This window comes from Mustela nigripes, chromosome 15 (assembly GCF_022355385.1).
Source record: "Mustela nigripes isolate SB6536 chromosome 15, MUSNIG.SB6536, whole genome shotgun sequence".
Taxonomy (NCBI): Eukaryota; Metazoa; Chordata; class Mammalia; order Carnivora; family Mustelidae; genus Mustela; species Mustela nigripes.
In genome coordinates this window covers 8,217,435-8,240,716 of record NC_081571.1, presented here as the reverse complement: position 1 = coordinate 8,240,716, position 23,282 = coordinate 8,217,435, and the positions used below count along the sequence as shown (strand labels likewise).

The following is a 23,282-nucleotide window of genomic DNA, read 5'->3' as shown; positions in this document are numbered from 1 at the left end:
GAGTGGCTATAGAGGGAAAAACCATTATCCATGAGATAATGGGTTTGAAAACGAGGGTATCACCATACACCTAGTTGCTAAATGAGCAACATACACAGACGTTAAGGGATGAGCATCTCTGGCTTTGATTGGTTCAGCAGTGAAAGGTTCTATCCTACCTCAGCATTTCCTCCAAAAATTGAGATGTTATGGAAGGATTTCTCTCCATCCTTAAAAAGTTTAAACCGCATTTGATTGGCAATATAAGGGATGGGGTTTCCTACAAAATGTCGTATGACTGAAGCTTTTATTCTTTCCGTAACCTTATAAAAAATCTGCCTCATAAAAGAGTAGACAGGATGACAGATGACAAGTGGGTATATCATGGACACTAGCGTTTCAAGAACTGATCCTGGAATTATTTAACAGGTACAGCTCTTTCAATTAACTCAATGTATGCAGTGTAACGATTATACTCATTACGGGGTATGTGTTTGTCTCCCTTACCTGCCCTTTCTTTCCTTTTCCATCCTTCCCTCTTTCCCTCCTTCCCCATCCCACCTAAATGCTAATCCACTCATTTATATGGCAGACGTTCAATAAGCAGTGACTAACTACCAAAGTCATGATCTAAGACGAACTGTATCTCTAACCATAATTATGAAGAATAGGAGAAAATATAATTCTACTTAGAAATAGGTTAACTTTCTTTCTTTTGTTTTTAAAGATTTTATTTACTTATTTGACAAAGAGTACAAGCAGGGGGAGTGCCAGGCAGAGGAGAAGCAGAATCCCCACTGAGCAGGGAGCCCAACACGGGGCTCAATCCCAGGACCCTGGGATCATGACCTGAGCTGAAGGGAGACACTTAACTGACTGAGTCACCAAGATGTCCCCTTTAACTTTCCTACAAATGGGAACAGCTATTGGTGTGTAATTCTGAAAGACTAGTTCTACTCACAGATGGAGACAATGAAAGCAATACACAAACAATGGTGCTCCTCTGTGAGCTCTAAGTTTGGATGTCACCCATGGAAAGGAGTCGGAAAGACCTCACTATTCCTGTGGTCTAGGGATAGACACTGTTTGCAAACTTCCTGACTGAGTACGCCAGTGGCCTTGATTCTGTTATCTACTAATATCCTTAAAGACATTATAAGCTTATTATAGGCTTCTTGTGACAGCTCTTAATGACATGTAGAAGCAACAATCCTTCACTTCACATAGGGCTCTTCTGGGAAGGGCTATCACATAAGCCTGGGCTGCTTTCCCCTGCCTCATTCGATCCTCATGCTTTGACTACAATAATCTAACAGTTAGCTCCTGAATATCGTTGTGCATAAGCACTTCGAGGGCTTAGCACACACTGGCTTGCCAAGTCTTCTCAAATGGTCTCAGGGACGTAGGGGAAAGAAATCATCCAAACAAAGTCTTTATATTTAAGTGCCTCCCCACATATTTGCACCTCGTACCATGATTTCAGTCCTCTATCACCTTCTATCACAAACCTTTGCACTAGCAGTAACTTTTCAACACAGTGCCTAGCAGAATGAGCATGTAATTTGCTGGCTGAGTGAAAGGAGGACCTAGATCTCACTATTGGTGATACAGCTCAGAACCCTGATGCGGTCCAGCCACCCTTGAGAAATACGGGCAGTAAACCCCAAGAGCTACTTAGCAGCTAACTGAAGAGCCCATATGTCCTGACACATTGCTTATTTGGGGATGTTCTGATAACATTCCCTGCGTGAAGCTCCCTTGGGTTACGCTCCTGGCACGATGTGACATGTCTGACTGTGCCAGGTGAGGGATGGGGAACCAGTAGCTGTGCCGTCCTCCTGCTTTGTATCTTGGTGGTGGAATTCCACAGTCATTTTAGGAATTGAACACATCTGTTTGAGTATATATTAAATTCAAATTGCAGAAAGCTGAAAACTTCCATAGCATCCTAAAAGCAAAAAGATTATTTTCAACATCGCGTAAGGATTCATTTTTTTCAAAAATACTAAGCTTAAATGTTTCCCCCCTGCAAAAGAGACCTCAGCTTTCCGAAGGAGGAGATAAGCTCTCCTTCACACTCTGTCAAAAAGGGGGAGGGGAACGGAGGGGCAGCTAGGCGGGCTGGAAGCGACAGAGTGTGAGAGCTTTTTAAAAATACTATTTGTATAAATTGGCCACTATAACAATACACTAACAATTGCTAGTAATAATTTCCTTGTTGTTTCAAAGGTTCACTGGACTCACCCAATTTAATACTACAGTCTTAAGGGGTCACTGATGATCTCAGTGTTACACACACTCACACACACACATACTGCACAAAATGTGGTCTCGATTCTCCTATGTTTTAGTATCAAACCTTGAAAAACAACCTTGCCAGTGTCTTAATCCAAGTATTCTACACTTTTATGTGGAATGCATTATCCAAGATTTAAATATGAATAATTTTAGACTAGACACTAGTCATCCAAAGTCACACGTATATGGCCCCTAAATCTTGATTTCAAAATCCAAAAAACTTCTCAACAAACAAGAATTCTGGTCAGGGGTGGAGGAGGGCAGGGAATAAACCCGAACGACCAATTTGGGGATGAGGCTCTATATTTATCACTCATCTTAATTACTATTTGACTGGTGACTGCCTTCACCGTTCTGTGAGTCTTCTCTTCTGTCCAGCATAGGAGGCAGAGACCAGCCATTGCACAGTCATGAGCTGTGAGGGAACTTGATATTCTTCATTCACCGAACAAAAACCTTATAACCTGATCCCGCCCGCGCTTTGGCGGTAAATGCTACCCGCGCAGCTGAGGCTTTCAGAGTGGCTCTCTGAGAAAGGGAGGACACCCTGTCTGCCCGAGATCAGTTTACTCCACAACCAGAAAGGGCTCACTTTGAAATAAGTATCCCCTGCTTGGGGGCGCAGAATTTATGCATCTGTACTTGTGTCCATGACAATTTTATTGCATACCCAGGAAACAGAACAATTAGAGTGGCGCTCCTACAGGAATCTAGCTTCTGGAAACCTAACATCTCCACTAAATGATATAGAATATATGAAGATCTGGGCAAACACATTTGATGTAAAAATTTAATAGGTCGTATGTTGTGAATTACATACGGGTTTATATTCACTGAAGTCAACTGGCTATAGTCTGTTTCTTCCTGTCCTAGGCTGAAAAGAAGGGCCCAGACTAGGAAGGCTGAGATTTATTTATTTTTTTTTTTTTTTAAAGATTTTATTTATTTATTTGACAGAGAGAAATCACAAGTAGTCGGAGAGGCAGGCAGAGAGAGAGAGAGAGGGAAGCAGGCTCCCCACTGAGCAGAGAGCCCGATGCGGGACTCGATCCCAGGACCCTGAGATCATGACCTGAGCCGAAGGCAGCGGCTTAACCCACTGAGCCACCCAGGCGCCCCTAGGAAGGCTGAGATTTAAATAAAAGATATTAGATCCTTCTGTTCCCAGGCTGAAACAGGGATTAGAATAACACATTTAAATACCTTAATGTTTTTAGCACAAAAAGCATTAATTCGATACTCTGCTTCCTTGAAATGCTTTATTAAAGCCCCCCAAACTCTCTTAGGAGTGTCTGCCTTCCTTGGAGTTAACATACATTTATTGTTCTCCACTGCAAATTTCACTAGTATTTCAAAACAGCGTGCCTGGCCTCTGCTGTGGGGACGGTGGGAATAGGAAATAGAACTGAGAGGAAACCTGAGAAGGCTTTGAGTTTTGACATTTCAGAGCAAGCTTATGGCTCCTTCAGGACTAGGGATCATGAGCTCATGCACGACTGAAAATAAATGACGACTAAGACGCTTAACAGAATGATTTTAATTAGACCTGCCCCTCACCTGTTGTAAAGGTCACCTGATTACCAGTCCAATAAGTAAGCCAAACTGTAACTACCTGTACTCTGGAAAAAGTGGGGCAGCCTATCTGCCTCTTGACCTTCAGCTGGGGCCTGATCCAAGCAACCCAGAGCCCTAGAGAGCCACAGGGACAGCAGTGACAGATGCCGTGTGCACCCACTCTCTCAAATCGGAAAAAATCGAGAGTGGAATTTGTTGGGTGGAAATGCAGAGAAGTTATACAGAGTTCTTTCTTCCAATCGTATACCCCTTCTCAAACCTAAAGCCTCTGGATAATAAGCCACTAATCCTTGATCTCAATAGCAGGAAATGATAATGCTTTTCTGGAGTTACATTTTTCTGAACCCATAGAATATACACCAAGAGTGAACTCTAATGTGAACTATGGAGTCCGAGTGACATGTAGGTTCATCGATTGTAACAAATGTACAGTGTCGGGGGCAGAGAGTGGATGTTGATAGTGGAGTGGGGAAGGCTCTGCCTGTGTTGTAAAATCTCTGTACCTTCTACTCAATTTTGCTGTGACCTAAAACAGTTCTAAAAAATAAAGTCTATCGGGGTTGGGGTTGGGGAAGCAGCAGTATTCTACCATTGCCAAAGCATAACATGAGAATGACTCCTACTGGTTCTCTACATCTGCTAAAATCCTGGGCAGTGACAGAGAAAGACTGACGGACATCAGGCAGGAGGGGCTGGCGGGTCTGGTGGTGGGGCTGGTGCAAGGGTGGGCACAGTGACCGTCCACAGGAAGGTCTGTGTAAAGACAGAACACGAGCCCCAAGACACTGAGCACCCACAGAAATAATCAATCAGAACAGCTAAGTGTAAGAGTAGTCAACTTAATCTACTGCAAGCTTACTTTGTAATTTGCTCTTCTAATTGATTAAGACTATCATAATAGCACTTCTTTGGACAGAGTCTGGTCTGAAATATTGCTGGCTGTGTATTTCTGTCTCCATAATTAGGCTATTAGCTACCTGGTCTTAGGGATTTCTTTTACTCATCTTTAAAACCTGTAGCACCAAATACAATTGTTAACAAACAAATATCTGTTGAGCTGCCCATTTTTAAGCGATTGCTCTGGACTTCAAACACAGTTCTCCTTGGGTCCTCCTTCTTAATTTTAATTGTTCTCACATCACCCTCAAGAATATACTTATAATACTAAAGGAGTAATGATCATCTTTCAGTTTTGATCAAAGAAAAAGGTGGATTAAAGCATTTGTTTATTATAACGCCTGTTCAGAGAAGCCCAAATCCCAACTTTCAAGTCCACCTGGTAGCTACACTTTTCAGAGTAAATTAATATGCCAATCAGATTAATCAGGTTACCACCTCCCATAAACAGTAGATACCACACCTAGAAATCAAGCTTGCCATTTATGTGGTTTGATAGGCGGGGTCGGTGCTACCAGCACCTGCCCTGTTCACCTTGGCTGGCAGCTGCAGTGGACAAGTGAGCAAGACCACACTGCTGTCCGGGCAGAGAGCCTGACGCTGAGACAGTGAGGAGATCAGAACCAGAGCTAGCTACATACAGGCCTGCTTGCATTAGGGCTACAAAAGGGGAGTTCAGAATGAAGAAAGCTCCAACCAAGAAACTTCAGATGTGACAGTCAAGAAATACAATGCAGAAGGTGAGCCATGCCTAAATCTTGCAGTTATATCCACCTCGCCGTTGACAATGGGAGTCATCAACCAAACGGAGCCTCAACTAAGGGAATGTGTTAGGAGAGGCTACAGCAGTGTTATAGCAAGCAAAGTTAGAATGAATATCCTCTTTTTCTATTTCTCACACACAAATGCATAGTATCTCATTAAGTTGAATTGCTATACTCTAGATAGAATCTAAAACAATGATACCTTCGGTGTTAGAATTTTTCAGACAACGTAACAAAATGACCTGTCACCCACTTAGTGACCCCGTTTCCAAGGCAAAGTGACAAGTGCACGCCAGATCTTCCTTTGGGCTCCAGGGATACCCAGGTGATAAAAGCATGCACTGTGCCCAATGAAGCTTTTTGTTTTTGTTGTTGTTGTTGTTGTTTTGTTTTTGCTTTCTTCCCTCTGAATCCTATGGCCTACACCCAGATTCTATTACCTCAGGTCCAAGGTGACCCCAACCTACATGTGGGGAAAGCCTTTAGGATCCTGTGGGTTGCTTAGAAAACCTTACCCTTCTTACAACAGCCCCCCACCCCCTTCCTCATCCCACGGAGAGCCGGTTCTCTTTCAGGTTTTTGGTGTGCTCTGTGTTCAGGCTGTGGAGGAGGGAGGATAGAGCTCAGGTAATGACCACGTGTGATCAGAGGAACATTCAGGAGGGATGGTGGGGAATGCTTCATGTGAGAGAAATCCACAGATAGGGCAGAACTAGCATCCTTGCCTCCACTCATATAGACAACCTCCCTGGTTCTGGGCTCTTGCCTCTGTGACCAACGCCGAGGGTTTCTAATGTTTCTTAAGCTCTAGAACCTATACTGCTTTCTTTAGAAAAAATGAAATGTTTCATAAATTTGTATATCATCCTTGTGCAGGAACCATGCTGATCTTCCCTGTATTTTCCATGTATTCTTCCAATTTTAGTATATGTGCTGCCAAAGTGAGCATTCAAACTTAACCTCTTAAGTTGAAAGCAAAAGCAATATTTTGTTATTTTACAAAAATAATAATAGTAAAAAAGGAGCAGCAGCAAGTGCCAATTTAACACACACTACTTATTCATCAGTAACAGAGCTACGTGCCCTCCACACACTGGCTGATTTAATCCTCAGTGCAACTCTGAGAAGTCAGGAGCATCACCCTGACCAACTCAAGGGCGAGAAAACTAAGCTCAGAGTGGTTGACACAGTGTGTCCAAGGTCATGTAACCTAACAAGTGGCCACAACAGGACCTAACCACAGCTGTCTCACCTCAGGTCTGCCTGCTCAGCCACCCAGCTCCACTGGAGGCTACTGTGCAAACACCAGCTCCACCTTGTTCTGCTGCTGGGGCAGCCCAGGCTGGGGGCCAGGGCACATGCAAGGGATCAGCTATGCCCAGCCCTATGGGAGGCCCACAAAGTTACCTGATCCTCAGTCTCTGTTCTCGCTTTTGACTTGTGACTGTCCCCATTGCCACATGCCTCATGGAGACCAAATGCACACTAAAGGTGAGCAAGCATTCTGAAAGATGGGGGAAAAATCCATGTCTTGGCTTCTACTCGACTCAGATTAAGTGACCACCACCCCTCATCACCATCCAGGCTCCATGCTAGTCCTGGCTAAGAAGGTCCTCCCCCAAGTTCCTGGCTTCAGGGCCTCCTAGGGTTTCTGGAACAAGAGACAGCAGAGAAGAAAATTTTGCCTTGTGTGTCCCACACTCCCTCAAAGTCCTGCATCAGACTGCTTTCATGTAGAACTTTACATAATTTCTTTATATACCAACCCACGAAATTGCATACTAATTCACACTAACATTCATACATACTGAATATGAATGTATGAAAACACAAGTAAGACTGTGAGTTCTTGCAGGGTAAGATTACGTCTTCCGTTTTTAATTGGTCATGCATCCAACAAAGTGCTTGGCACATCATGGCGGCTGCTAAGTTTCCCTCCACGGATCACATTGCAAGAATAATAGAAGCAGTTCTGCTAGATGCTGTGAGGGAAATGGAGCACATGGAGGTCTGGAACAGCAAACGAGTGGGAACAAAGAACAAACAATGGTCAGCACACCTCTCTTAGAAGCTTTGTCCCTGAGCGAAATTGGGAGTTAAAGTGGGGAAAGCCTGCCTCTGCAGATGGAATTGTAATAATATCAGAGTTTTGCTTGAATGGTTAGAACTGTGTAATTAGCTTAGTCTGTCGTCATACCCTAATATCAGGTCAGCTGTTCATTAGAACACATTACAAACACCAAAAAATGTGCAGCTGCCATAAGCATGATCTCCCCATGATCAACAAACATGGAAGCACAATTCTTTCTCGTTTGTGTATGAGAAATAGTTTTTCCTCTTACTCTTGTCTCTCGAAGTGAAATGAAACAGTAAATAACTCAATAGGGATACAATTAATAAAATAGAAGTCCATAATCCATTTTACTCTTCCCAAAGAAAATGGACAGAATTGGTAAAAGACAAATTTCAAGCAAGCCTAACTATGCAAAATAACACCAATGAATAAGTCAAACACAGAATGAACCCCAGGTCATGATCCCAGGGGTCCTGCTCAGAGGGGAGTCTGCTTCTCCCTCTTCTGCTCCCCCTGTTTGTGCTCTCTCTCTGTGTCAAACAAATAAATAAAATCTTAAAGAAAAACCAAAACTACCCCCTCCAGCAGATGACCAATTTCAGTTAACCTAAAAATCCCAATGAACTTTGTCATTATGTATTCTTTCACATCACAGATGATGTGTTGCTATAGTAAAAAATAAAATCTAAAAAGCACTTTATCTCTAAAAGGATGATTAAATATTATTTAAAAAAAGTTAAACTAAAACCTGAACTTGTTTATATCTGTTCTGAACAAATTTTAAAGATAAGACATCTCTGCCTACTTTTGGACATCAGACAATTCTTCAGGACACTCTACTTACCTGGGACTTTATGTGAGCTCCAAAAATCTAGGTAAAGTTCTTTTAAAATTTAAGATATTAATTTTTACTCAAAGAAAAATATTTTCAATATTATTGAAAAGAAGTTTTGGCTGACTTTTATGAAGCTAGCTATATATACAAGCCATTAAATCAGATTAGTAAAAGCTCAAAAAAGTCACATAGGGTTTCTTCCATTTGAAATATTTAAAACTTTCCAAAGAAGCAAACAGAAAGCCACTGCTTCCTGGAAAGATAACAGTCTGCTGGGTCTGGGCAGGGAGCACAGCACTGAATGTGTTCTGTTTGACTTGCTCTCCGATAATCCGAGCAGTAGAAAAGCAGACGCCAGGCCAGTTAGTTGAATAAACCACCAATGCTCTTTGTCAGCTTTCTTTGCACATTCTGGAACTCTTTATTGGCAGGTAATGAAGTTCAGGTCATTAATAGCACAAAGGAAAATGTATTGAATAATCCAGCTACATCGACTGTAGCAAACTAGCTAACCAATGTAAATGCATCGGGCAATTAAGTTAGATTTGTAAGGATAGCCTGATGCTTTTGAGGTGCTATAGCACCTGATGCAGGGGGGCTCTCAATCTTGACGGAGTCAGATGGTGTCAGCGGTGTGCCTAACAGCTCTTGGAACAAGTCAGACACACATGAGGCTAAGTGCAAGGGGAGTGATTTCTTTTTTCAAATCCTTGAGTGAATGAAGGAGAGAAAAGTATGCGTGAAGGCTGGCTTAATACACTTTAATGGTCATTAGGAAATAGCCATTCTCTATTTCTTCCAGATGCTCTGTCAACTAAGGAAGCAGACTTTTCTTTAACTCTGAGGGCCAAGTTTTGACACACGTGGTGCTTCTCTCTCTCTCCTTTTTTTTTTTTTTTTTTTTTGGTGTGTGTGTACACCCACCCACCAAGCACAGTGGCAAAGGAGACCCTTCCCACACTCAGGGAGCTGCTTCTCTCCAGAACGTTATCCCACGAGACTCAGGGCGCTGCCAGGTCTCATGACAACATGTCTCTAAGACAGAAGCTGGGAAACATCATCACAGACATGGGGAGTCCATCCTCCATCCGTCCATGCTGAGGATAAGTTTTTCTCTGTGCTCCGCCGACAAAGGACAGCACTGCACTCACTGTTTTGCAATATACCCCAATGTTCACCTCAATACTGGCCCATGGCTGGCACTCAGAGAATATTTGTGCACCCTTTTCCCCCACTAGGATGAGTCTCCAAATTTACAGCGACACACGGCTCTAGAAGGCAGAGCACTGTTTTCATCAAAGGGAAGGGGAAGTAAATAACCACACAACCAGAGTGTCTGGCCAACACTCCTATGAATCAGCACTGATCTGGGCGGCTATTCAGCCGCCAGCTCAAGCTAAAGATGGTTTTCTGGATGTGCGTGCGGGTTGAGCCAAAGGCAGCTATGGGACCAGCTATGGGACCAGCTATGGGACCTAGGCATTTTCACTCAGGCTGTAAGTCCCAGTGGGCATACTCCAGGTCTGCTTGGGATGCCCCTTCCCAGATTTACCTGCTTTTTTGCCTATACGGTGTTCTTAAACATGCTGGGGCCAATACCGGCTGTTCCAATAAGAGCACTAAGTCCTGTCTACACCACTCCAGCCAGCTGAACTTCAGGGGAAAATTGCCAGAACCCGAGCGAGCAGCTGAAGACACACTGGAGGCTGGCGAGTCCGCAAAACACAAACCCACAAACAAAAACACAACAAAACAAAAACAAAAGCGAAACAAAACAGAAAACTGTAGCTGTCTTCCTCTGTGCTAGTGCTGAGAGGAAAGGGAGGAGATGGTGGGCCAAACCGGCCAAAGGACAGCCCAGGAGAAGGGAAGAGCTTGAACAGAATTTGTCAAAAACTAAATACAACAGAAATACACAAGTCGACGTGTGGGTCAATAAGCACCCTACCCTACTACCAACACGCCTAGACAGGACTGTTCGTAGCTTCTGAACGGGCAATCAACTGCAAGAACATCTGATAAGAAAGTAGACGGGTCAGTAGACGCAGTGCTGGGTCACCGACAGCCCTGAGAGCACCGTCCCTAAGTACCATACCGTCAAGAACGCCATAGACCTAAAATGTGTCCCGCGGAACAGGGACATATGTCCATGGTGTACCACCAAACGAAGACAGCAGGCGGAGAGACTGTACGCCCAGCGGCGTCAGTTTGGGACAGCCAGGAAGGAGACACGTGGACATGCCGAGATAGAAGTGCAGAAGAAAACGACTGAGAAAGTGTTTGCTTCTGACAAGCACAGATTTAGGCGAATTATTCCTTCCCTTTTGTTCTCTGTGTTTCACATGGAAAATAGGTACTACTATTATCAGGACAAAGCAAGTAAGTTCTTAAAAACAAAAGCCGATTAAATACCCTTTGAGACCTTACTCAATTGGACTCCTCCTTAAAACCTTCATGGTCACCTTTGCCCTTGAGCATAGCCATTTGGGTTGTGTTACACGGTAGGACATCTACAGGCTCACAGAATTAGGCTCCACGTTCTAAATACCAAAACACATGGAAAAGTCCCGCAAAACAAGAGGCTGATGTTTCTTGACACCCTGCCTCTATGCCTCCCATTCCAGGCACCATCTCTTCCCTATAGTCTCAGCCTCACTAAACATTGGCTGATGAGGCTGAATTCAAAATAAGCCAAGGGGGTGGGATTAACTTAGTTCCCTCCAAATAAATATGGAAACGGTTGTAAGAGACTCGGGAACCTCCCCCCCCCCCCAAATCAATCACACATAGGCAGTAGGCTACGTTTCATCAGGAAAATGTGGAGTTTGTGCCCTGAAGACAGCAGTGCTGGTTGTGAGCTCACCAGCACCCTTGTGCACATGCCCCTGAGCCTCTCTCAGTTTTCCAGGACACTGTGACACAGGCCCAAAGCTCACTTTAATTTCAGACCCTGCACAAATAGAACAGCAAATTCTCAGGCTTCAAAAACAGATACAGTGCTTCCATGTTACTTTACGGAACTACCAATGTAATCCCAAAAGGACTTCTATGTTTTTCCAGAGCATCTCTTTCAAGATAGAAATTTTCTATACAAGTAGGAACTCTTGACACACAAATAATTATTTTTAAAGTAAACTCAGATATCACTGATCATGAGACAGTATTACAGTTATCTCAAGTAATTCATTCTTCTCAATAATGACCCAAACTTCCTGTTTTAATTTCCTTTTCATTTTTAAAGAAAATCTGCTGAAACCCCGTGGGTTTGTTGCCCTCCACTATTGTCTACACAGCAGCCTTGCCCTACTCAGAAGGCCACTCTTCCTACTGTACTTTCTTGAATTCCTGAGGATCCCCCTCTAGGAATGAGTCTAAGTAGAGTATATCACCATTCCAGAAGCTTCCCAATCACACTTTGGAAGGTGATGGGTATATGTCCATTACTTTGCAGTGAAGGTTTCATGGGTGCTTGCATTTGTCCAAATATCAAATTGTACACATTAAGCATGGGCCGTTTTTATTTCTACATTATACCTCGACGAAGCTGCTAAAGACATGTAACTGAAATGGACTCTGAGAGCGTTGTGTCTAATGAGGCTTCTTCCTCCCTGACAAAGCCCACATCCCATCCCCTACCCACCCACCGTCCGGCCGCCCTGCTTCTCCTCCTGACCAAGTTGCTCCTTCAGTCCCCTAGCTCCTCCCTCCGCTAACTTCTACTCCATTTCGCAGACCGGCGTCAGTGTCCCCTCCGCCTTGGGAGAGGTCTCCACCAACCCCACCAACCCCACCAACCCAAGCTCGCCCGCCAGTCTCCTCTACGTCCTGGAGTCCCTGGTAAATCCCTTAATCAGCACACTCCACCTCATGCCCCTGAAACGACCGTTTATGTGTCCGTCTTTCTCAAGGAACTACTTCCTAGGAGGCGAAGACTGTTTCCTTTTGTTAAACATGTGGCACAAACAGCACCAGTGATAATAAGAAAGTCAACTGCTAACTCACGGAAACGAATCTAGTTTCCTGTCCATAAGAACTGCTCTTAGAACGTCCATCTCGTGGGCATTATCATTCCATTGTCCTCTAACAACAAACACCAGTTACTCCACATAGTTGAGATTTCAGACTTCACAGAAATTTGGGCATAGGACCCGACTGGGTTTCCACATTCCGATTTCCACACTTGGAGATGGAAGTGCCTATGGGATGTATGTGTGGTGGCGATGGTAGGGGTGGCTCTTTGTAAATGCTGAGAACGTTAAAATAAAAAGAGGAAGAAGAAACATTCTGAAAATGTTACGACCCAAACCAGAATAGCTGCTAATACAAACAGGCCCCTTCCCAAATGTAAGCGGGTCACAAGTAATGGCTCAGCTCAAAGCGGCCGCAACGATACTGTTTACTCTCCATTTGGGGCTTAAAAGCATTTTCGTTGATGAACAGGCCCTGAAGCAGAAACATCTAAACCCAGGCTAATGCCCAGCAGAGCAGTAACTTCTTTTGATTAATTTACCAGGACTGAAAGCACAAGAAAGAGATCAAACCACGTTCTGTACTTAACAATTAAACAAGCAGCCGATGCCTCCAGGATGGTGTATGTCAGGATGAAAGCCGGTTGGGGTCGAATGAAAAAGCAACAAATCTCTTACATTGATTAATGCTTATAGGATTTTTTCCCCTTTCAATGTCATAACATTTCATTCAATGGTCAAACCGAAGAGTTTATATAACATTGAAAACAGAAAAAAGTTCCAAAAGCCTAAGAAAGTTCAGATGTGTAGTGAGGAGAAAAATCAGGTCAGTTCTTCAGAAACTTCAAAACCATTTGGTGGAACTCTGAGGAGTCTGCTGAAAAAATCTTCCCCGTGAAATAGCACAGGGGAGAATCTCATCACCTCCTCTTGTGGAAAAATAATTTCCCTACTATGAGATTTTCTTAATTTATATTATTTAGTCCATTCACAGTGTTCCATACTATTTATTATACACTGTTTGGAAAACAGAGCCAAAATATAGTACAAATGTATCTCTACTTAACTCTTTTAATTGAAATTTAAACCAAATTAATGCTCAAATCACTATGAACAATGAATATGTTTACAGTTAACCCTCAGATTTTCTGAATTAGCTAAATCAAGTTTTTAGAATCCAATGACTCTCCTTGTCAGAAACAAAACTAATTTAGATACTTGTAGCAAAATAACTGAGCTAGGCCAGCTAAAACCGTCATCTTGCTGAAAAGCCACAATTTTCTAATTTTAGATCCCCAAGGAACACTTCTTAGCGACTTCAATATTACCTTAACGAATTTACTGGTGTGTTTGGGCGCTACTCCTTACTTCCCTTTCTTAATTTATAAAATGGGGATGACGGTGAATGCCTTACAGGATTTTATGATTAAATGGCATAGTAATACATAAAGCATAAATCTTTAAACTCTATCATATTACCTCCCTTCCATATACTCCACACCAGTCTATGCTAGATTATTTGCAGAGCAGTCCCTCTCCTTAGAATGCAACCCCTTGTGGCTAAATTCCCCCTCGACGTCTGGGGCTTGCCTCCTCCGTTTTCACACAGATCTCACCCTATCATAAGGGCTCCTATGCAGGCAGCCTTCAGGGCAAAGATTGTTCGGTGAAGGTTCTCTGGTATGTGGAAGACATTATGATACCCTTTACTATGTCTGCCGAAAAATTAAAATTGAATCCCTTCGTGTTTTTAAACTCTTATGTGGAAACACCACAAAATTTGGAAATACAAACCTGAAAGCTGACTCTTTTACTGACCTTCCCACAGTTCTTTCCTTCTTACAGAGATATAGGAGCCCAAAGAGCACACACAACTAGACATGTTTTCCTACTCAGATGCTCTGGCTCTGATGGGCTCTGATCCCTTATTACTACTAATGGAGAGAATAAATGCGTTGTAGTTGAAGTGAATATAAGTTTCTACTGATCCCCATTTCTGATCTCATATATGTGTACAGAAACACAAAAACTACCATTCTAAGTCTTCTCAAAGATGGTAACATCCTCCCTTGTCAAAAACTACTTGAAAAACTCCTGGGTGAGATCAGGAAGCACAAGGAAGAAGGATCTCATTTTACAGAGGAAGTAGAGGAGCATAGCCCAGATGGAACATGGTCCTCTGTGGGCTCTGGGATTCCCCCGGCTGGAACTAAACACATCCTATCTAAGCAGCTCTGGTCACAGGGGTATTTTGAAAACACAGGCAGAAAAGCTGGAGATGATACCACAATGCTGAAGTATAGAATTAAGAAATACATGTGAACTTTTCCACAGTGATTTTAACTCTGGATGTAAAAAAAAAAAAAAAAAAAAAAAAAAGGCTTTCCCTTGAACCTGTTTATACAGCCCAGTCTTAAATGTACTTCTCTCTAAATAGTCTTCAGCTGGAATGGTCAGATTTTTAGCTATTGAAGAAACGCTTTGCTACTGTTGTGGGGCAGATCTATCATCTGTCCAGGAGAGAGAATGTGCTAGGAAAGCTCCCTCTCAGTACGTGATCATCAGAATCTCCAACAAGTGAGCAGGGAGCATTATAGACTCAGCCTGGCTTAATTTTCTTCTAACTATAATGAAATTTCACAAATATTTGAGCAACTATGGTATACTAAGTGACCTCAAATACTTTTCTTTAAAAAGAGATAATTATGTGCACAAAAAGGGATTGTGAAAACACCCTAGTCCAACTTCAAATTCTTTCAATGGCTTCATATGCCCTCTTCTTATTTTCCAGGTTAAATAACCAAGAGAGATGCCCAGACCCTGTCACCCATTCTGTGTCAAGTCTATGTCAGTATGCAAATCTCTACAGCCTGAATGCTCTGTACAAGTCTTCCTTGTTATCACTGAAGTTGTTTGTTTTGGGGATTTTAGTCTTGAGTGGGCTTTTACCATTAGTTCATTGAGCATGCCGTTAAGCACGCCAATTTCAGCTGAAAAAGTGAGGAATACGAATTGCACTATCTGGATTTTAAAGTCTTTTCTGAAGAATATTTGCTCTGGAGGATCCTCTTTGGTACTGAATGGCATTTTTACAAAGGTTCACAGCAGAGGAATGAGAAGTCATTCCCCTAAGGTACCCAGAGTATGGTGAAAACAATACAGGGCACAAACATAGGATTTAGTCAGCCTTATGCTTGGCATTCTGTCAAAGCTGGGCAAGTCTATTCTTACACTATTTCTCTCTTACTAAAATATCCTTTTTAGCAAGCATGTGTGCACACACACACAACACACACACACACACACACCCTAAATAAACCTAGGAAACCGAACTAGAGGATGAAACTCAGGTGTGTATTTGTTTGCTTAAAAACAATCTTATTTTTAAAAGTTCTACTAGTGCCTAGAAATTAATCCTGGCACTTATTTAATTCACATGACAGTCACTTCATTCTTTAAATAGGACCCACTGCCCTATCTTTTATCAACTCTATCTTGGCTGAATTCATATTTACTTCTATGTGAAAGCACCCCAGCACACGCCCAGTCATAGGAAAATTCCATACTCAGTCACAGGGCGGAAGCGGAGCTCAGAGCAGAGATGGACTTAGAAGAAGCAAATGAGATATTCTAAGTCCTTGTGAGACATTCCTGAAAATGATGCTAGATCAAATTCAAGCACCTCCTGTCCATTTTTTAGAACCAAAACAGGATATAAATAAAGATAAGTTAAATGGACAATTTGCTTTAAATTCTAGGCTGGCTTCCCTGTCACTGAGCATGACACTTCCCACTGACGTCAGTCAGCTTGCAGCATAACGCACATGGCTCGTCATCAGCCTCAGGAGAATAAGGGGGGAAGTGAATTATATACTATCATCCCTCCCACCTAATCCCTACAGTTCACAAGCCAAATCTGAACTGGTGGGTCCCTTACCCTAGCGCTATCCTACAGATACATACTCTTCTCGATCGTATAACATGACCAGAAAAGCACTACAGCTTTCTCCAAGGGTGTTCATGTAACACTGAGTAAGTGTAAGGCAGACAAATGCTGATTTGGTACAATGATACACTGCAAAATGATTACCACCACAGTGTTAGCTAACAACTGCCTCATGTCACATAATTGCTGGCTTTTCTGTGGAGGGAATGGTGCAGATCTCCTCTCTGGGCAACTTTCAAGTCTCTAACACAATACCATTAGCTCTGATGACCATGCTGTACATTAGATCCCCAGAACTTATTCATCTTACAATTGCAAGTTTCTCTTCTCTGACCAACACCTCCCCTTCCCCCTCCTCCCCAACTGCTGGTCACTGCCATTTTGGTCTCTTATTCTAGGAGTTCGGCTTTCTCAGATTCCATGTATAAGTGGTATCACACAGTATTTGTCTTTCTCTGACTTAATGATTTCCCTCTGTATTGTCTGCAAGACATGGGACTGTATTTAAAAAAAACAAAAAACTAAGGTTCTTTCCTCTGAAAACGCAATCTAGCAAAGATAAGAAAACTCCAGTATACCCCTTGGGATGAACTCACTTTTGGTTTTACAGCATGCTTTGTAAGGAGCCAGTTATTACAAACACTGTCTGGGGCAGGTTACTCACAGTCACAGTGGCTTTTGAGATTTCTAATCAAGGTCACATATATAAGGACACACGTGGGTTGGGATCACTAATGCCATCTGGATTCTCAGTGTAATTATCAGCTTGCTATTAACCTCCTAATTGTTAATATCACTGACGGAACTGAAGTGATCTCATAATCTCAAACTATGGAACCCTGTGTGTAAAAGTGAAGTCCTGCCCTTCCTCCATCTTAGTCCTTTCAAAAGGGCCAAGGAAAGTGCAGTCTAAATGAAATGTCCAAAAACACATTTGTACATACAGCGTGCATTTCCTACTAGCATCTGTGACCCCACAGACCTGCATATTTGGCTGATGCATACATCTAAGGGAGGCAGGAAAGAGAAGCAGAAGGGCGAATGCAAGTATTACCGTTTATTTTACTACGGATGAAAACGGATGAGAATGAAGAAAAATAGTCTGCCTCCAGCTTCAGGGCTAAATCACATCTATTACAGTCATAGCGGTTTATAAGCCAAGGAACCGGAAAGAATTGGGCAGCTGCCCAAGAAAATTCAGACTTGGGGTGAACGGACTGCAGTCTTTTCCCTTTCATAGGATCAGGGCACATACTGGGGGATGTTGGTTTACAAAAATTACTAAACCAGACCCACAATAGAAGATAAGTAATGACTTTAAAAGCTTCTGGTATACTATAAAAGACAGTATATACTTCTTCTATCATAAGTAATAGATGTAGTCACAGGATTAACTTACATCCTACAACATTTCAAAGACTTGCCTTATAACCTGCAATATGCTTTCCAAGGACATTCCATCAACGAATAAATCAACCGTTAACTGATGGTGTACATGCTCCTCAGAGGACCTTCACCTCATTCATCAATACAGGTTTTCATAACTAATTAGCATTCTCGCTAAGGTTCAGAAAAACTCCGCAACAGGTGAAGGGGATGAAATTGATCGGCTTGCTGAAAGCTTCAGAACAAATCACTGCAGAGCTCTTTCAGTGGTGCTGCTTGACACCTCAAGACACATTTGTCTGATGTTTCTTTAAGCTTTTCCAGTCCCACATCTGCCAGAACCTGATGCAACTTCCACCATTACAAATGAAAAATGTGACTGGTAAATTCTGTATGTAGGAGCAAAGCAATGTTCCCAGATTCTGTGGCCACCCACAGTGGGAGCAAGTCCCATTATCTCCTGTGTATCAAGCTTATTCTCTGAGCTTCCTTTCCTATGACTGGACCATCCGCCACTCTGCTAGAATCTTACCAGAATTTCTCCCTTGTGACACCATCTCCTTTCGTATTATTCTCCTGGGGCTGCCACCACAAAATCCCATAAACTGGCTTAAAACAGAGCAATGTATTATCTCACAGTTCTGGAGGCTAGAAGTTTTACTTAGGTCAAGGGCTGGGTTGTTTCCTTTTGAGGACTGTGAGGGACAACCTCTTCCATGCCTCTCTCTTGGCTCCTGGTGGTGTATGGTAGCAATCTGTGGCATTCCGTGGCTTGCAGAAAACTTAACCCCAATTTCTCCCTTCATCTTTACATGGTGTTTTCCCTGTGTGCCTGGGTTCAAGTCTCTCCTTTATAAAAAGGGAGTCCTATTGGATAAGAGAGACAATTCAACTCATAACACCCCTACATCTTACACCTCTTCAGAAATCTTCTACCTCCCAAAATGGAAACTGATTCCCCCAGAAAAGACCCCCAACTCTTGTGTGCACTACACCTCGCCCCACCTTCCAGATCTTTGAGATTGAGAAGGACAGAAGTGGCCTTCTCTTAAACCTCCAAAGGTCACTTCCAAACCACTGCTTCTTCTACCTGCTCTCAAAATCCCGGGCTATGAGGTCCCGCTTCATATTCCCAGAGTGAATGTCCAAAAGATTCACCACCAATAAAAAAAAGTCAGGGGGATTCAAGTAAGTCAAATTAGTCCCTACCTTGTCAGGCAACTATCTGGTGTTGAAATACCAACAATACCAAATGTCCCTCTTTGTTATCTTCTTTAGTCACATGGTCACTGTGGACATTAACAATGTATTTTACATGGGTAGCTCATCTCCTATACCTCATATGTACGTCAAGCAATGTGACTCTTAGAAATGCCTCTAAGAAAGGTTGCTGGGATTTCTGTTGATAATCATCCAGACCTCCTGAATGTCTACAACAAAGAATGAGAGGAAGGCAGGCACCTGCCCTCAGGTATGGTGGACTCAGGTTCAGGCATCTCCAGAGCCTTGTCAAAGCTCTCACAGCCAAGGAGGCAGATCCAGCCTCCGAACACAATTCTCTTGAGTCCTGGGTCTAGTGCCCTTCCTGAACGTGTCATGACATTGAGCTCTCATTTCATAAAAGTTGCATTTTAGTTGAATCAATAATTAAATTTTCCTAAGCTTTTACATTTAAGAACTAAAATTTTGCTTGAGAGTATGTCTCAGCTATCTCAGGGACACTTCTATTCTGGATACTCTGCTCATTAACTGCTGATTACTACCAAGGGAGAGCATCACTCCTAATATTTTGAGACACTAACCAACAATCTGATTTCAACTTCACACATTATCAGCATTCTTAGAATGTTGAATTTACATCCAGTACTCATCCAAATTTCCATGATTTTCTTGGAATCAGTTGATTTTTCAGACAAAACTAAACTAAACTAAACTAACTAACTAAAATAATGTGACAAACTAAAACACGAGAACTCATTTTATTCTTAAGTTATTTTCTTATGGAAGTTCTGAAAAACTGTATGTGTTGGTAAATGTCTGCTTTTTAAAATGGATTTAAGATAGCTATATTTAAGAAAGGTGAAACACAGTCTTATGCACAGGAAGGAATACTTAAAGATTGGCTTTCTTGTTTTGGCCAAGGGGTCTGAGATTCTCACATTTCTTGGCCTTCTAGGAAAAAAATCTAAACTTCTATGTGATATAATTACCTGATATTTTATATCAATAACTGACACCCCAAGTTAGATTACAGATTAATCCAGTTGGACTATACAGGTATTTGTGTAACTAGAAACCCCTATGGCTGAACCTCTCTTTAGCTTCTGCTTAGCAACAAATAGGAGACTCACTGTCTTTCCTGCCAACCTGGACTTGCCTACCCTAATCCTTTTTGTGGGTATTACAATGACCACCCCCTCCACCAAGCCCCACAGTGAAGCGATCTACAGCTTCTCCTGCCTCCCTCTTGGATCTTCAACCTGATATTGTCTCCTATATTTCCCTGAGGTGCATCTCTATTGATGGACCCCACTATCATAGGATCAATTCAGACCTTCCTCTCTTCTGCTGTTACACCCCCATCCTTCCTGGTGCTTGTCACTTTCTACCAATGGCCGCCTTCTGGTCTCCTCAGCTCTTTAATAGTGAAATTATGGAAACCAAAACAAACACTGCTGTGTGTCTTCTCCACCAAACAAGCCATCTCTTTATTGAGGATGAGCAACATAGGTGGTCCCTAATGGTCCTTTCATTGTCATGTAACGTGGGGGTCCAGTGGATACTTCCAAAGATTGCTATTCTTTGGCATTTTACTATGCATGTCTTCTGTTCACTTGGATTCTGCATTTCACATTATTTTTCCCCAGTTGCGCTGAGTGTGCATTTCCCAAGCTGTATCTCATTTTGTTATTTCCTGCTCATATTTTTAATCTCCTAAAGGTATAATTATAATATTTCTGTCCTTCCAGGTTTTTGAAATCTCCTCTGATTTGGGATCATCTGCCAACTTCATTAACATAAGTTTATTTCTCCTAAAATAAAATGGGATACAGCTTACAAATCCCAATAACATCAAGCTACAAGTGGTAACCCTGCCATTTAGGATACATTTTATTTACTGTCTCTCTACTATTTTCCATCTGTGTGGCTCTTCTCCAAGCCAAGCTGGACTTATTTTGTAGTGGAATAGGGTCAAAAAGTACTGTAAAAAAATAAGAAAGAGAAAACCTCCTTCCACTCTATACAAAGGCTGTTTTCATCTCTCAGTTTACCTAGCTAGAGAGCAAGAAGTTAAAACAGCCGTAGGTTTCACTCTTTAAACCTTTCTGTTCCCATCTCAATATAATTTGACTGAGGGAGAAAAGAATTTCTCTTGCAAGTGAATGCACAAAGTCAAGAAGCTCCATTCAGGATAAAGGAGGAGTCAGCAGGGATGTGGTAAGAGCCTCTGTTGGGCAAGCAGCAGCTGCTCCCAGTGCGCCCCTAAAGCTAGAGACCCATGGTAGCAAGCACCTTAATACTAGGGACCCATGGTAGCAAGCACTGAGGAGGGCGGGCACTCCCGAATTTAGGCTCTGGCCAGGAAGGGATCACTCAGACATCAGAGAGAAATCCGGATGATTTCCTTCCCCTCCTTACGTGCATGATGTGCATGACCTCCAGAAGTTCGAGAGAAAAAGGGAGAGTTTTTACTCACTACGTGCCACTCTCTTTCCCTCCCGTGCTCACCAGGCAGGTAAGACAAGTCTACTTGCCATGATGAGCCCAATTACCAGTTCGCTCATTTACACAAGTTGTAGACTTTGTAAGTTTTGTGTTTTCATGTTTCTTTTTAAAAAGGAAACCAGTATTCACATATCCTGTGCTGAACAGCTGTAACAGATGCAGCCTTATCTTGCCACCTCATTAGGAGAAACAAACAACTATAAATCTTGTATTACATCCAGAAAGTTGTCAGCTTGAAATAAAAGCTGGCAGGGATCCAAGTGCCATGAGCTCCTGATTCCAGTCTTTCTGCCTGTAGTTCTTACATATGTAAATTGAGAAACTGTTAGCAGAAGCAAGCCAGCTAAAAACAGATGTGTTTAGGGTACACAGACACATTCAAGGGGCCCCCCAGGCCTGGCCCCCTCTCCACCCTTCACCACAAATCCCTTCTCCTTCCTATTTGTGTCCTCCCCCAACACCCACACCCTCTGCCTCCCCACCTTCCTCCCAACACAACACATTTTTATCATTTACTACTGGCTAAGTTCTCATGCCCAGCCATGGTGGTAGACCTCAGAATGGAAATACAGGATATAGCAAAATTCCACAGCCCTGCAACCTTCCTAAAGATTAAACCATAGCCCCTATCGGAAAAAGAGATGGGGGAGGAGGAGGCAGAGACCATCATCTCAGAAAAGGCAATAGGGACATCACACCCGTGTCCCAGATTTGGAGCCAGTGCCCCTCTACTTGTGAGAAATCTATAGGCTATGGGAGTTTAAAGCCCAGCCTGCCACTTACTCTGGGCCGGGGCCGGGTGGGGAGGTCATCTTGGACGCTACTCGGCTTTTCTCATGGCTAAGATGGAAACAATACTTCTGAAATCAGAGGGCTGATGCACAGATTAAATGAGCTAGCACTCCTGATGCTCTTGGCCCAGAGGAGGACACATCCTTCAGACTTAGCAAGTGGTACCGTTATTTAGGGAAAGTGTTGTCTGGTCTCTGCAAATGAACATTATGGTCCCTAGGGGCAGAATCTGCAGTAGGTTACTTCTAGAAGGGAGGTTCTACCTGCATACTGGTAGACCAACAGCTAACTCATTCTTCTTGGTCAAACCAGAAAGGATTCTCTTAACTTGGGATTTTACAAGATGACCAAGAGACCTGGCTCAAGCCTGGGTGGGCATAGTTTTTAAAAACTACACACAAGCACAAGATGCAAATTTCTGAGTGTGAGTTTTGTCTCAGGCTTAAGTAATCTCCCTTACCTTTACGAAAGTCTGTTTTCCTCATATTTCAATGTGGGGTAAAACCCATGTCCTTACTTGCTCATACTTCATTCACTCATCAAAGTGGTTTTGCCCCTATACCCACCAAAACTTCCCTCCTGCCTGCTGGACACCACATCACTGCCCCAGCACTTAGGTTATCTCAGCGGATTTTGACGCACACCTCTAACACTGAGAATCTCTCCCGACTTTGCCTTGATGGGAATCCCATTTTTTGGTTCGTCTTCTTTTACACTTATTGGTCTGCAATCCCTGCGGATCTAGGTCTGGCATATCCACACAGTGTACACTCTGATCTACTCCTATGACTGACTACAGTCTCCATGTTGAGAACCATCTAGACCAGGGGTCAGAAGACCCATGGGTCAAATCCAGCCCACTGCCCATTCTTGTAACGAAGTTGTACTGGAACACAGCTACCCATGTGGTCCAAGGCTGCTTTTGTGCGACAATCGAACTGAGATGTGGAGAGATCGTGAAGCCTGGGATATTTATAGTCTGGCCCTTCACAGCCAGCCCTTAGTGTAGGTCGTGTCCACAGTCACAGCTGTATTTGTGACT

At 42.8% G+C, this 23,282-nt stretch overlaps 1 protein-coding gene and 1 pseudogene across 2 annotated transcripts in view; both read right to left on the bottom strand.

Moving 5' to 3' along the window:
* Positions 1-23,282, bottom strand: part of LOC132002552 (phospholipid-transporting ATPase IB) — a 606,778-nt gene that overhangs the window by 240,654 nt on the left and 342,842 nt on the right. The gene's annotated exons all lie outside the window — the stretch shown is intronic.
* Positions 6,345-6,462, bottom strand: LOC132003030 (U6 spliceosomal RNA; annotated as a pseudogene).